Here is a 15223-nt window from a genome sequence, read left to right as displayed (position 1 = left end):
AGTAATTGTGGTGCACTGGCTTAGCTGCTCTGCAGCATGTGGGATCTTCCTGGACCAGGGCTTGAACCCACATCCCCTGCATTGGCAGGTGGATTCTCAACCACTGCACCACCAGGGGAGTCCTATTCTAATGCTTTTGACAAGTACATCAAGACTGTCATGCTATATAAAAAGGGGACTCCACGGCTGCCTCCTAACTTGGAGGCTGCCAGTTAGAAGAAAGGACTGTTGCTGCCATGAACATCGCCCTTTCATAGCATGTTCAGAAAAACAATACTTTGGCAAACTACTGAAATATGTATTTCTTCCCTACTCCATGCAATGGCTCAGAATTAATAAGGAAAAATAAAAACCTAAACTGACATTATTCTTTCATAAGGTTTAAAAGTTGTGGAAAGGCTGTATCCCTGAAAGAAATTATTTCTGGATCTCTGAAAGATCAATCATCTTATTGATCATCTCAGTCAATCATAGGCTCTCCCCCGCCTCCCGTCTGTACAGATGGGCAAACAGAGAGAAAAAATTACCAGAGAGAGAAACATTTCAATGTTTGAAAAGGCTGGCTTAATTCAAGGAAGCAAGGGGAATGGCACATTTGAAGTGGATGCTACTTGTAAAAGAAGGAAATATGAGAAAGTCTAATTTGAATGAATTAAAGAGAGTGAGAGAAAAGACTGCAATGAATAAAAAGTGAAATAATCTGACACCCAGAAAGTTTGCCTGGAATTGAAAAATGTGGTTCCCAAAAATTTAAAGTTAATTAAAGGGAACAGAGAAAAGCAGATTATATTCAGTAGAAAAGCAAATTATAAAATGTAATGACAAAGTAAGAAGTTCTCTTGGGTTCAGAGGAAAAGAATGAGGTAAATAAATGGGGGAAAAGATTTAAAATGACATGGAGGATATATCCAGAATTTTTAATTTATTTGTCATTGGAATCACAGAACAAGAGGGATGGGAGAGTAAAAGCAGGCATTTATTGAGTGGTTACTACATGCCAAACCCTGTCCTAAATTCTCAACAGGTATTTACTTAATTCTCATACAATCTTACAGGGTAAATGCTATTATTATTCCCCCATTACAGCTGAAGAAAATTAGGCACAAAGTGCACCTTGGACAAATTATGGAATTTGCCCAAGAGACACAAGAATGGACAAGGATCTAAATTCAGGATTGTGAACACGATGCTGTATCATCTTCGAAAATTAAATGAAATGTAAACCAAAAATGACTGTTTTTTCTTCATCATCAGATTGAAAGGGATTTGTAAGTAACTTGGTTGCTTCTCACTTGGTCTGAAAGGACAGATGTACCATGAGATTATTTAAATGTCATGTTTATCATCTTCAGGTACTTCATGGTATTATATTTGATTGTACTTTTTTAATCCACCTGGACTAAATGCTAATGAAGATGAAATATAAACCTTTCCGAATAATTATTATCACAGTCCATTTAGTGAATTTTATAATTTCCCTAATGATTGGATATGCCATCTATATGCACTAAACTTGATAAATTCACATTCCTGCTTCATCTTGAGTGCAATTTATAATTTAAAAATTTCTTTATAATTATCCACTTAATTGAGATTTTAAAATTTATTAACATAGGGCTGTATATAGAATTCTGTTTTACATATAACAATTTCTTCAGCATCTGTGATTATATACACTTTAAAAAATTTTCCAGCTTGGGTTATTTAGTACTGACAAAGATTTTGGCAGAAGGGTCATGAGGGATTTTACTTACTTCACTGAAGTTAAAATAAATTGGAGGTTGGAAGGAATTTCCCAAAACTTTTTTCAAACTTTGTGTGAGATCCCGAATAGTTGCCTACCTCCACAGCGCCCCCTGCAGGTGTATGAGCCTGAATGACAGAATGTAGCCTGAAACTGAGGTGCCAGTGGGCCCAGTGGGCCCACTGGGCCCTGGCGCTTCTGGTTAGCATGCTTTGCCTTTGTCTGGTGCAAGTATTGTAACCATGGCATCCTGACCAAGCTCCAACTTGATTCCGTATGGTCAGACACCAGAGACTGCTGAAGATGTTTTTCTCTGGATTTATGCCACAGGCAAAAAAGGCAGCAGTTGTATTCAGGATGTCGTCTCCCAGGAGAACTGGAGCCTGTAAGACATCGGTGGAGTGTGCATCCATAGTGCTTGATAGCACAGTGCTTTACTTATTCTTTCTTTCTTTTTTTTTTTCTGGACTGGTAGTTTGGGGTTAGTAGATGCAAACTATTACATACAGAATGGATGGACAACAAGGTCCTACTCTATAGCATGGGGAACTATATTCAATGTCCTGGGATAAACGATAATGGAAAAGAATATAAAAAAGAATGTATATGTGTGTATAACTGAGTCACTTTGCTGTGTAGTGCTTTATTTTCTATAGCCTCACACAGCTCTCACGGACTCCCAGTTATTTGCATGCATGGAAGGTCCCCGGGAGCTGAATGTCGGTGAATACTTAACATATATTATGGTTCTTGGGGGTATGATCAGCAACTACTCCCCTGTAAAGTTCCTAGGCATGACCCTGTGCTCAAGCTTTATACAAGGGTGTTCACTGCTCAACTGTTTATTATAAACAAAGAAACAAAGAGCCTGAATTGATAATGGTATGAAATCAGCAAAACAAACTACTCTACATGCAGTTGGCTGTAGTAGGCAGAATTATGGTCCCCACAATCTCTGCACCCTTGGTGGTACTCCTGTGGTTATGTTATGTTACACGGCGAAAGGAAATTTGCAGATAATTAAGGTTACTAATCAGTTTATCTTAAGATAGAATGATTATCCTGGATATGTGGGGATGCCCAATGTAATCACGCAAGCCCAGCAGCTAAAAGCAGAAGAGGAAGACAAAGAATTTTGAAGCACAAGGATTCGATGCACTGTTTTGGCTTGAAGATGAAGGGGACCATTGTGTCAAGGAAACAGGAACATCATTTCTACAGTTGCGAAGAACTGAATTCAGCCAACCACCAGTGAACTTGGATGAGGAGCCTGGGCTCCAGCTGAGAACTACAGCCCCTGTCAATACCTTGATTTCAGTCGTATAAGACCCACAGGAATTGTGAGATAATAAATGGGTGTTATTTAAGCTGCTGAGTTTGTGGTAATTTGTTATGGCAGTAATAGATAAGTAATATATCTTGTGAAGTATCATATCTCTCCTAAAATTATGTTAGAAATAATGATGAAAGAGACTGGAAAACTAAACTGAAACTATGACTCAGAAGTATAGGGAAAATGTACTTTTCTTAATTTTATTCTATAATTTATATAGCCTTTTCTCTCAAGTCCCCTCCCACAGGTTAGTGGGAAGAATGACCAGTATTCAGTCTAGTTTTAAGCCGAGCCAGTTCAGTCTGATAACTTAAATGGTCACTTTGGGTAATATTCAGTCACTCCTTCATAAAAATACTCAGTTTCACAATTTCTTCCCCTTCTCCTGCTTCTGTCTCTAAGTTGCTATGTATTTGAAAGGACACCAGACTGGATGATTTAGGAGAACTCATGGCATTGGAAGGGGACGAGGTCCTCTTATCTTCACGGTAACTTTTAATCTATGCTTGATCTCCTGGTCTTTGGGACAGCGTTCCTTCTGCCTGGATTCTATGGTCCTGCTGGGCTTCAGGACAGAGCATTTTGGTTGACTTTGCATATGCCTTTCCCCCAACCTTGTCTCCCTGGCAGAGTGAGACTCTTCATGGTCTGCCTATGTCTCTGCTTTAGTTTAACTCAGAGAAAACTGCTTTGTGGTCGCTGCTAGAGATCCCCCCTCACTCCCTTTCTGGTACACCTTCAACAGGCTGCATAGCAGGATGCGCAGCATTTGTGGATCCTGTCTGTATCACATAGAAACTAAAGGTAGCAAGGAAAAGCAAGATCTCTCTGGTGCGAGGACAGGGCCAATCCTAAGATAAAAGCAGAGTATACAACTATCTCCTTGTCTCAGTCCCGTCCTTTTTGTGTCACCTCTCTCCTTTCCTATTACATCCCCTATGTCATATCCTCCTATCATCAAGAAGAAAGCATTCTGAATTTATTGGCATGTGTAGAAGGCATATCTCTGCCAAACTCTGGGAGGGCTCTATAAGTACGCATCCTTGAGGCATTGTTGCAATTTTAAATGGGGGAAAGATAAAGGAAGTTTGAAAATCCTACCTGAACTGAGCTCACCTTTCAAGCTAATTTTCTTGTGGCAACATACTAGTGTTCTTATCAGAAGCTGTATATTGCTTTGTTCTTCCTCATTTCTTCTGAAACATATGCTCAACTCCCTGCAGGAAGATGGATAAGGTAAGAGAGAAAGTATATTAACAATGTTCGAAATACCAACACATTAAAACTACTTACTTATGATCACAGTAAAATGATTGTATCTTATTAAATAAAAGAATCGTTACCAAACAGTATGCAAACAATAATGATATAAAAAATGTGGGGCTTCCCTGGTGGTGCAGTGGTTGAGAATCTGCCTGCTAATGCTGGGGACATGGGTTCGAGCCCTGGTCTGGGAAGATCCCACATGCCACGGAGCAACTAAGCCCGTGAGCCACAACTACTGAGCCTGCGCGTCTGGAGCCTGTGCTCCTCAACAAGAGAGGCCGCGACAGTCAGAGGCCCGCGCACCGCGATGAAGACTGGCCCCCGCTTGCCGCAACTAGAGAAAGCCCTTGCACAGAAATGAAGACCCAACACAGCCAAAAATAAATAAATAAATAAATTAAAAAAAAAAAAGTGAAAACCTGAGTACTAAAAAGTTCAATTCAATTGCACAGTAAGAAGGCTGTCAAGATTTTGAATTTATTCTTTGTGCCTTTTCCAATTTTTGTGCTGTGAATATAAACTGCTTTTATAGTTGAAAAAACAATGGCATGTTATATTTAAAATATAGGTTACTTAATGTACATATTTTTCCTTCTTTTTTCTTCTTTGTGATCTAAGTTATTCCTCTAGTAAATTCCCCCACCACAGGTTCTCAAGTGTCATGTTGGTCAGTCTTGGCGTATCAAAGTTGTCATGCAATTTGAAGTTACAATTCATGTGAATTGAGAAATTTTCAACATAAGTCCATTGCTCTCTCAGAATGTTCATAGTTCCAACTTCTCTCATCTCTTGAAATGCATCATTATTCTGTAAGTTTATTTGGCTTTATATTATTTTAATATTTGAATAGCTAAAGTCATATCTCAGATGTGTTTTTCTTAAATAAGAATCTAATTCAATGCAAATCAAAACTACAATGAGATATCACTTCACACCTGTAAGAATGACTATTATCAAAAGACAACAAATAACAGGTGTCAGTGAAAATGGAGAGAAAGGGGAACACTTGGCACTGTTGGTGGGAATGTAAATTGATGCAGCCATTATGGAAAACAGAAGAGAGGTTCCTCAAAAAATTAAAAATAGAACTACCACATGATCCAGAAATTCCAGTTCTGAGTATTTATCCAAAGGAAACAGAATCACTAACTCAAAAAGATATCTGCACCACCATGTTCACTGCAGCATTATTTATAATAGCCAAGGCATGGAAGCAACCTAGGTTTTCACAGATGGATGAATCGATAAAGAGAATGTGATAGATATAATTCAGCCATAAGAAAGAAGGAATTCTCACTATCTGAGACAACGTAGATAGACCTTGAAGGCATTGTGCTAAGTGACATTAAGTCATAAAGCGAAAGAGAAATACCTATGATCTCACTTACATGTACAATCTAAAAAAAACCCAAAACCCACACACACAAAAAATGAGTTCATAGCTACACAGAACAGATTGGCGGTTGCCAGAGGTAGGAGGCAAGGGGTAGAAGAAATGGGTGAAGGTGATCAAAAGGTACATTCAGTTATAAAATAAATAAATCATAGCATTGTAATACACAGCATGGTGATGATAGTTTATAATTCTGTACTGCATATTTCAAAGTTGCTTAGAGGGTAGATCTTAAAAGTTTTCATCACAAGGAAAAAAATGTGTAACTTTGCATGGTGATGGATGTTAACTAGACATTGTGGTGATCATTTTGCAATACGCAAAAATATTGAATCATTATAGGTACATCTTAAGCTAATATGTTATATGTCAACTATACCTCAAAAAAAATCTAATTCATTGTTTCAAATTCCATTATTGTGTTAGTTCTGGGCACAATCAGGAGACAGAGAACATACCAGTTAGTTGAACAGAGATAATTTAACAGAAAGAACTGTGAACTAAATACAATGGCGTTTACCAGGAAACTAAAAGGGTAAAAAGCCTTTTACCCTTTAAAGTATCAGGGTAGTAGCAGTTGTAAGAAACAACTCTCACTCCTAGGGCTGGGGGAGCAAAGGAAAGCAGCCTGAATTATTAAAACTTAGTAACCCAGAAGAGGAGCCTCTCAGAGCTGAAACTCAGACCTCTGAAAGAGGGAGCACTGGCTGGCTAGTGCTGGTGTCTCTAAGGTTGTGGGAAAGATGAGGCTGGTTTTGTGAGTGATGGGAGAATGGCAAACTGAGTTGAGCTGCTGCCACTGCTGCTAGCAGGGTGAAAAGCAAGCCTGGGTGTCCCTCTTTCTAACATTAGGCAGTCAGGAAGCAAATAGGAAGGAGCACATCTCCACCTCTTCCTCCAGCCATGCAGTCACCCTCTACTGCCCTCTACTGGCAGACTCAGAGGCAGCTGACAGAGGAAGAACGTGGTTTGCAGGGTTTCAGCCCAGCATTATTGAGCAAAGATAGAAGAATTCTTGTAGAGTTGAAAGAGTTACTTAATAACTGGAACAAACATAATATAATGGAAATATTTATGTTTAAATAAAATAAGAGAACCATCTTAAATTTCAAATACCTGTTGTAGGAAAAGAGTGTCATAGGCAGATAGATGACCAGATGTTATTTTAAATAGAAGCCAATTAATTCTTCTTGAATAAAAGAACACATGAATGGATAAATGAGTGGATGAAAGGTGGGACGGATGAGTGACAATCAAAGCCCTCCTTCTAGAGGTTTTCCCTCAGCCCATCACAGGAACCCCTTTTCACAGAGTTTGCATGAAGAGTTTGTCTTGGTAGGATGTTAATCTTCACGCTGGATTCTCAAATGCTTTAACCACCACAAGTCATTTCTACAGACAGTATTTAGTTCTGGTTGCAGTCATGGAAAAGAAGAGATAGTTCATGAAAAGTGTTTTGGACACATCTGTTTCTCACAGAATCACAGGAAGATACCTTGGGCCCTACTCTAAACCATATGAGGCAGATTTTGTTACTAAACAGGAATTAATGAATGAATGAGAAAAATGTATGAAATATTTGTTATTGACTCACATGGCTTATTTTGTAGTGAGATTTCAGGCTACGGCTTGGTTAAAAATGAATTCTATGGCAGTGAAGAAAGCACAGAATAACAGGCTCACTGGAAACTAAAATCCAAACTTCATTTATGAGCTCTAGCTAAATCAGCTTTCTACGTACTTCCAGAAAATATATCCAAAACTTTAGTAGGACAAACTGATAAGGGACTTCCTTTGGCATGTACCCATTAAAAGATAAAGTTTGATTTCCCTCACAATTTTTGAGCCCATAAAATCAAATAAGAAGATAAAGCACATTAAATATTACGTAGAGGCTTTTTAACACAATGAAAAGTCCATGCCTGAATTTGGTGTTCTTTCTTTTGTCTTTACAACTTTGCAAATGAAAAACAAAAAGACAAGCCTAAAAAACTTCTACCCCACACCAAACAACTCTTGAGATTTTCCTTTGCAAGTTAAAGCTCTAAGTCTAGCGCTAATTACAGAATATGCACATATTTCTCTTACAAAGTAAGGATTTCTTTGTATATTTCAAGTAACAGTTCTCTATCCAATGTCTTTTACAACTATTTTCTCCCAGTCTTGTGGTTTGTCTTCTCATTCTCTTGACATTGCCTTTCACAGAGCAGAAGTTTTAAGTTTTTATGAAGTCCATTTTACCAATTATTTTTTTCATGGATTATATCTTTGGTGTTGTACTAAGAAGTTATCACCATACCCAAGGTCATCTAGATTTTCTCCCATGTTATCTTCTAGGAGTTTCATAGTTCTGCATTTTACATTTTGGTCTATGAAGAGTGTAAGGTCTGTGTCTAGAGCCATTTTTTGGCATTCAAACATTCAGTTGTTCCAGCACCATTTGTTGAAAAGACTATCTTTGCTCCATCATGTTGCCTTTGCTCCTTTATAGGAGTAAGGTGTTTTTCCATGTAGAATATCGAAAAAATGCCAGATTTGAATCAAGATTAAGAGCATAGGTCATGGTCATACAGATGGCCAAGAGGCACGTGAAAAGATGCTCTACATCGCTAATTATTAGAGAAATGCAAATCAAAACTACAATGAAATATCACCTCACACCAGTCAGAATGGCCATCATTAAAAAATCTGTAAACAGTAAAAGGTGGAGAGGGTGTGGAGAAAAGGGAACCCTCCTACACTGCTGGTGACAATGTAAATTGGTACAGCCATTATGGAGAAAAGTATGGAGCTTCCTTAAAAAACTAAAAATAGAGCGACCATATGATCCAGCAATCCCACTCTTGGACATGTATCTGGAGAAAACCATGGTTCAAAAGGATACATGCACCCCAGTGTTCACTGCAGCACTGTTTACAATAGCCAGGACATGGAAACAACCTAAATGTCCATCGACAGAGGAAAGGATAAAGAAGATGTGGTATATATATACAATGGAATATTACTCAGCCATAAAAAGAATGAAATAATGCCATTTGCAGCAACATGGATGGACCTGGAGATTATCATAGTGAGTGAAGTAAGTCAGACAAAGAAAGACAGATATCATATGATATCACTGATATGTGGAATCTAAAAAAAAAATGATACAGATGAACTTACTTACAAAACAGAAACAGACTCACAGACTTAGAGAAAGAACTTATGGTTACCGGGGGAAGAGCATGGGGGAGGGATAGATTGGGAATTTGGAACTGGTATGTACACACTGCTACATTTAAAATAAAATGCCTTGGGCTTCCCTGGTGGCGCAGTGGTTGGGAGTCCGCCTGCCGATGCAGAGGACGTGGGTTCGTGCCCCGGTCTGGGAAGATCCCACATGCCACGGAGCGGCTGGGCCCGTGAGCCATGGCCGCTGGGCCTGCGCGTCGGGAGCCTGTGCTCCGCAACGGGAGAGGCCACGGCAGTGAGAGGCCCGCGTAACACAAAAAATAAAAAAATAAAAAAAAATAAAATAAAATAAAATGCCTTTCCATGAAAAAAAAAAAAGAGCATAGTTCATGGTGTTAGATGGGCTGGTCTCACAGTCATACTTTGGCCCTTTCCATCTGTAAGACCTTAGGGAAGCCACTTAGACTTTATTAATATTGAAGCTGATGATTGTAATGTGTTACTATGAAATAAAATTACTTCATGTATTAAATGTGCTTTTCAACTATGGCATATACGAAACACACACCCTAGGCCGCCTGGTGACGGACACCAATCCACCCTGAATGCCACAGAGATACGGAGTAGTATAGAACGTACTGTGCAAAGATCTCTGTACTGCAGTGATTTTCAGTGCAGTACATGGACTAACAGCATTGGCATCATGTGGGTGCTTGGTAGAAAAGCAAAAATCTCTGGACCTGAGTTAGAGCTACAGAAATTCCAGGGATAGGGTCTAGCAATCAGTGGTTAAGTCAGTCCTCCAGGTTATTCTGGTGCCCTCCAAAGTTTGAGACCCACTGCTGTACTGGAAACCTGTCTTTGGGACTTTGGGCAACTACCTCCACTCTCTGGTAATCAGTTTACTCTCCTATAAAATGCAGCATCAGATCATGTGGTTAAGGCCTCTCCCACCTTCGACAGTCTGTAATTCTGCTCTTAAGGACTGCTAATATATTTATGAATCACTCTTATGTGCCAGGCACTTTGTCAACTGCATGACATGTAGTATTTCAAATAATCACAGAAAATCTATAAAATATAAAACTAAGGTTTAGTCTACTTATGTAACTTGTTCAGGGATAATAAAATAGTTCATTATGAAGTTAGACACCAAAGATGCCCGTCTCTAAAGCTATGGGCTGAATCACTTTGCTACACAAATCCATGGGAATGGGTGTCAGCGTTGCAGATCCATTTCTTATTCAGAGTCACAGTCAGGAACAATGTATTCTGAGTTTTGGTCAGTAGTCTTTCACCAAATTTCCAATAGATTGAACTCAGGCTGCTAGTAGAAGTTTCTGGTAGAGGATAGATATAAATCAAAACCCAAATATCCCTGGGTTTTGATGATAAAACCTTTCATTTTGTATAGCATCCCCCCCCCACCCCCCGAATTAACATCCCTTCATCTGATTTTACTCAAGGTAGAGTAATGCAAAAATTCAGATATGGCTGTTTAAATTGTTATCTTCACTTGTTATCACTCAAAAACTAAGAAGTCAATTCTAATCACATTTTTAATACAATAAGGCAAACTCAATAGATATATTAGATAGAATATCTTTAGGTAAAGCATCTAGAGGTTTTGTTTGTTTGGAAAATTCAATCGTAGTTAAGACTCATAGACTCATAGATTCTTCTTTCAAATGAAACAAGAAGTGGTCTTCTCTCTCCAGCATCTTCTAGATAGTTTTGGCTAGATTTAGCCAGCTCTTTGACAATCTTTTTTATACATTTCATAATATAGTGTAGAAAACTTTGAATGAAAATCAAGAAAACCGGGATTTGAGTTTCATCTTCTCTGAATCTTCATTCCTTATCTGAAAACGATGATATTTTTAAAATCTCTGTTTATTTCCTAAGGGTTTAGTGAAAGACAAGTATGATAATACTGGACATTCTGTTACTTATAAGGTACGTAATCTTTTTCAATCTTTAGTACTTTATGTGTAAAGAACCTACAAGGTTTTTATAATGAAACAAGTAACTTTACAGGTGTACACAACACAGTCTTTAGCACAAAAAAGGAGTTAAACACGTATTTCATTTAAACGTTAAAATGAAATAAGTGGATTCTATGTTCACCTCTCTTCCCAGTCTTCTGAAAATATTTTACATTTTAGTAGAACCTTACCTTCTATTAACATTTATGTTTGTTTTCTCACTTAAAACTTTCAATAACTTTAAAATGTTTATGAAATTCTTAATATACTCCAGACTTTGGGTTACATGCTGGGAAAATGAAGAGCTTACTGTTAAGCATTGCAATCAGACTCACATATAAAAATTCAGTTATAACAAATATGGTTACGTCCCATGATAAGGGGTGTTGAGAAATGGATGGATTTAACTGATACATAAGTGACATAATCAACAGGATTTGATGAATGTTTGATTGTGGGCAGTGAGACAGAAGGAGAAACCAAGGATGCCTTGGCTTGGGAAGTTGCGTAGATAGTGGTCTCATTCAGTGAGATAGAGATTTTGAAGACTAGGAGCTTTGTGTGGGAAAGTGATGTGTTCAGTATAGAATGCAATTAGTTTGAGTTACCTTTAAGATACCAAAATTGAAGTGCCAGTTGGTAAGTCGATTTATATCAGTTGAGCTCCAGAAATAGAGTTTTAACTTGGGGATAGGATTTAGGAGTCATCAGCATATAGATAGTAATTTTTCCATCTACATAGTATGACAGTTATATAATCCTCTTCCAGGAGAAAATATACTTGAAATATATGAACCCATGAGCATTTTTAATCCACATTCAGAGATTCTTCTTTAAATGGACTAGGTAAGCAGACTATTTCAATACTAATGGAGCCTGAGTAGGGTCGACCCATCTTTTTTCATCATTCAGATGTGGATTTCTATAAGGGCAGGGATAAATTGTCACACAAACTGAAAATTCATTCAAACAGATGAAGTCACACGTGCCAAGAGAGAAATCTTCAGCTCCTCCACCAAAAATCCTCCTTTTTATCACAATTCAGCAATCTGAGAGAAAACAGGGCTTAACAAGCAGGTCATTGTTCAGGTACTGAGGGAGCAAAGTTGGGTTGATATTTTAATTTGAGTCCTACAATCCAAATAGCATTTCTTGACACTGCATTAATTCTTAACAGCCAGTGCTCAGCTCACATTTCACTTTAGATCAGTTGCTCTGGAGGACCCATTTAATATGTAACCCCCAAATTGCTCTCCTAAAAATCTGAATCTGTAGACTTCAGAGGCTCTGATCTCTACCACTCTCTCTCATCCCTCACCTCCACCTTGTTCATGCCACCTGTTTAATCGTTAAAACTTGTTTAGTGGTATTAAGACATTTAAAATGTATTAGCTCTTAAGAAGTAAACATGTATTTTTGTTGATATTTCATAGGAAAAGAATTATAAATATCTAATAATTATATGAAAACCTGTGTACGTTTATTTATGATAAAGGCAATCTGAACCAAAAAAAAGCAATTTGATTTGTCCACCGATTATGTTGGCACAAATTAACAAAGTTTCAGAATGCCCACCACTGAGTGGAAGGATTCTGAAAATTACATATACTGTTGAAGGCAGTATATAATTGATAGAGCTCCATTTAAAGGGCAATTTGACCATATCAATTGAAACTTTAGATGAATATTCTCTTTGATTCACACACCTTAGAAATTATCCTATGTTTATTAACATGTGTGGAAATATATACATCATCTATGTAATATGGGAAATCAATTTAACTTCCATGTGCCTCAATTTCCCCATTTGTAAAAGCATAATAATAATATTAACTACCTCGTAAAGTTGGTGTGTGGATTAAGCTAGTTATTGCACGTTATTGTACATAAATTACTTAGAACAGTGACTGGCACAGTGATAATAATAACATTAACAATACTACTGGTACTTCTAGTACTAGTTGTATTTATTGCAACATTATAATACTGAAAAACGACCACTGAAACATTAATTTTTATCAGTAGGATACCAGTCAAATTAATTATGATATATTCATTCAGTGGCATATTCTATGTGTGTACTGAAATAAAAGGTTTCAATAATACATTATTAAGTGAACAAAGGGAAATGCAGAACAGTGCATAACCTAAGTTTGCATTTATGTGAAAAAGAAAGGATATATGTTATATATGAGGATATATAATTGTTGATGGGAGTTATTGATGGAGATGGGATGCAAGAAATTCTTTAAACTACTTGCATTCATAAGTCCTTTGTTATTTTTATAATGATAAAAGCACTGTCATAGTAAATATAAGCAGGAAATATTTACTGATATGGAAAACCACTCTCAATATATTCCTACACTTGATCTTAGCCAAAAGGCCAAGAAGTGATTCAATATATTCCTAAGTGAAAATAACAGACTACAACAGCAAATATTTATTCATTCTACTATTCACGTATACATATATACATATAATTTGGAAAGCTATATGCCAGCATATAAACACTAATTAATTCTGTATAGTGGTATTCTTGGAAGTTCTATTTCTCTGGTCTGCTTTATTTCTACAAATTTTTAAAATAAAATAACAATTATTTTGACATGAGGCAAACAATTATTAAAGATATTTGCATGCATGCATATATAGAAAAATATTAGTACGCATTCTGTCTTTAAGTATAAAAGTACTATTTAAGTCTTTATGATTTTCTGTATCTTCTATAAAATTTCATTAATATTTAAATTATAAAGTGGCATATTCTGGGTTTAATTTCAGCCTTGAAAATTCTAGCTATGTGAAACTAGTCTATTTAAATATTCTTTTCTGAGCCTCTGCTTGCTTCTCTGCAAACCCTGAGGACAAAATTAAAAACAAATATGCAAATCATTTGACAATTTTGTCAACTCATTACAAATGTTAGTTGCTGATGTTATTATAAACTTACATGAGAGCATCATTTTCAGTGATGGTTGAAAATATTTCATAAGTTAGAAAACAAAACAAAGATCCTGCTCAATTAATTATTCATTGCATAGCTGGTCATAATCAGAAAGTACACCTGCTCCACCAATTCCCTCTGCCATCCTTCTGGCAACACATAGAGGGCTTTAACTACCTCATCAAGTGGTTATGTTTCACTTTTCACACTCAGCAGGGTCTAAAACCTAAGACAATCAACTTAATTTTTTTTTTTACTTATTTTATTTTTTATACAGTAGGTTTTTATTAGTTATCTATTTTATACATATTACTGTATACATGTCAATGCCAATCTTCCAATTCATCCCACTACCACCCCACCTCACCCGCTTTACCCCCTTGGTGTCCATACATTTGTTCTCTACATCTGTGTCTCTATTTCTGCTTTGCAAACTGGTTCATCTGTACCATTTTTCTAGATTCCACATATATGTGTTAATATACAATGTTTTTCTCTTTCTTACTTCTCTCTGTATGACAGTCTCTAGGTCCATTCACGTCTCTACAAATGACCCAATTTCGTTCCTTTTTATGGCTGAGTAATATTCCATTGTATATATGTACCACATCTGCTTTATCCATTCATCTGTCGATGGGCATTTAGGTTGCTTCCATGACATGGCTATTGTAAATAGTGCTGCAATGAACACTGGGGTGCATGTGTCCTTTTGAATTATGGTTTTCTCTGGGTATATGCCCCACAGTGGGATTGCTGGGTCACATACTGGTTCTATTTTTAGCTTTTTAAGGAACCTCCATACTGTTCTCCATAGTGGCTGTATCAATTTACATTCCCACCAACAGTGCAAGAGGGTTCCTTTTTCTCCACACCCTCTCCAGCATTTGTTGTTTGTAGATTTTCTGATGCTGCCCATTGTAACCAGTGTGAGGTGATATCTCATTGTAGTTTTGATTTGCATTTCTCTAATAATCAGTGATGTTGAGCAGCTTTTCATGTGCCTCTTGGCCATCTGTAGGTCTTCTTTGGAGAAATGTCTATTTAGGTCTTCTTCCATTTTTTGATTGGGTTGTTTGGGTTCTTATATTGAGCTGCATGAGCTGTCTATATATTTTGGAGATTAATCCTTTGTCCGTTGATTCATTTGCAAATATTTTCTCCCATTCTGAGGGTTGTCTTTTCATCTTGTTTATAGTTTCCTTTGCTGTGCAAAAGCATTAAAGTTTCATTAGGTCCCATTTGTTTATTTTTGTTTTTATTTCCATTACTCTAGAAGGTGAGTCAAAAAAGATCTTGCTGTGATTTATGTCAAAGGGTGTTCTTCCTATGTTTTCCTCTAAGAGTTTTATAGTGTCCGGTCTCATATATATATATATCTTTAATC

At 37.0% G+C, this 15223-nt stretch overlaps 1 pseudogene; it reads right to left on the bottom strand.

The window, feature by feature from the left end:
* Window positions 1–13156: 13156 nt before the first annotated feature.
* On the bottom strand, window positions 13157–13290 carry LOC136136738 (U2 spliceosomal RNA; annotated as a pseudogene).
* Window positions 13291–15223: the final 1933 nt, after the last annotated feature.

This window comes from Phocoena phocoena, chromosome 16 (assembly GCF_963924675.1).
Source record: "Phocoena phocoena chromosome 16, mPhoPho1.1, whole genome shotgun sequence".
NCBI lineage: Eukaryota > Metazoa > Chordata > Mammalia > Artiodactyla > Phocoenidae > Phocoena > Phocoena phocoena.
This window is presented reverse-complemented; position numbering and strand designations above follow the sequence as displayed.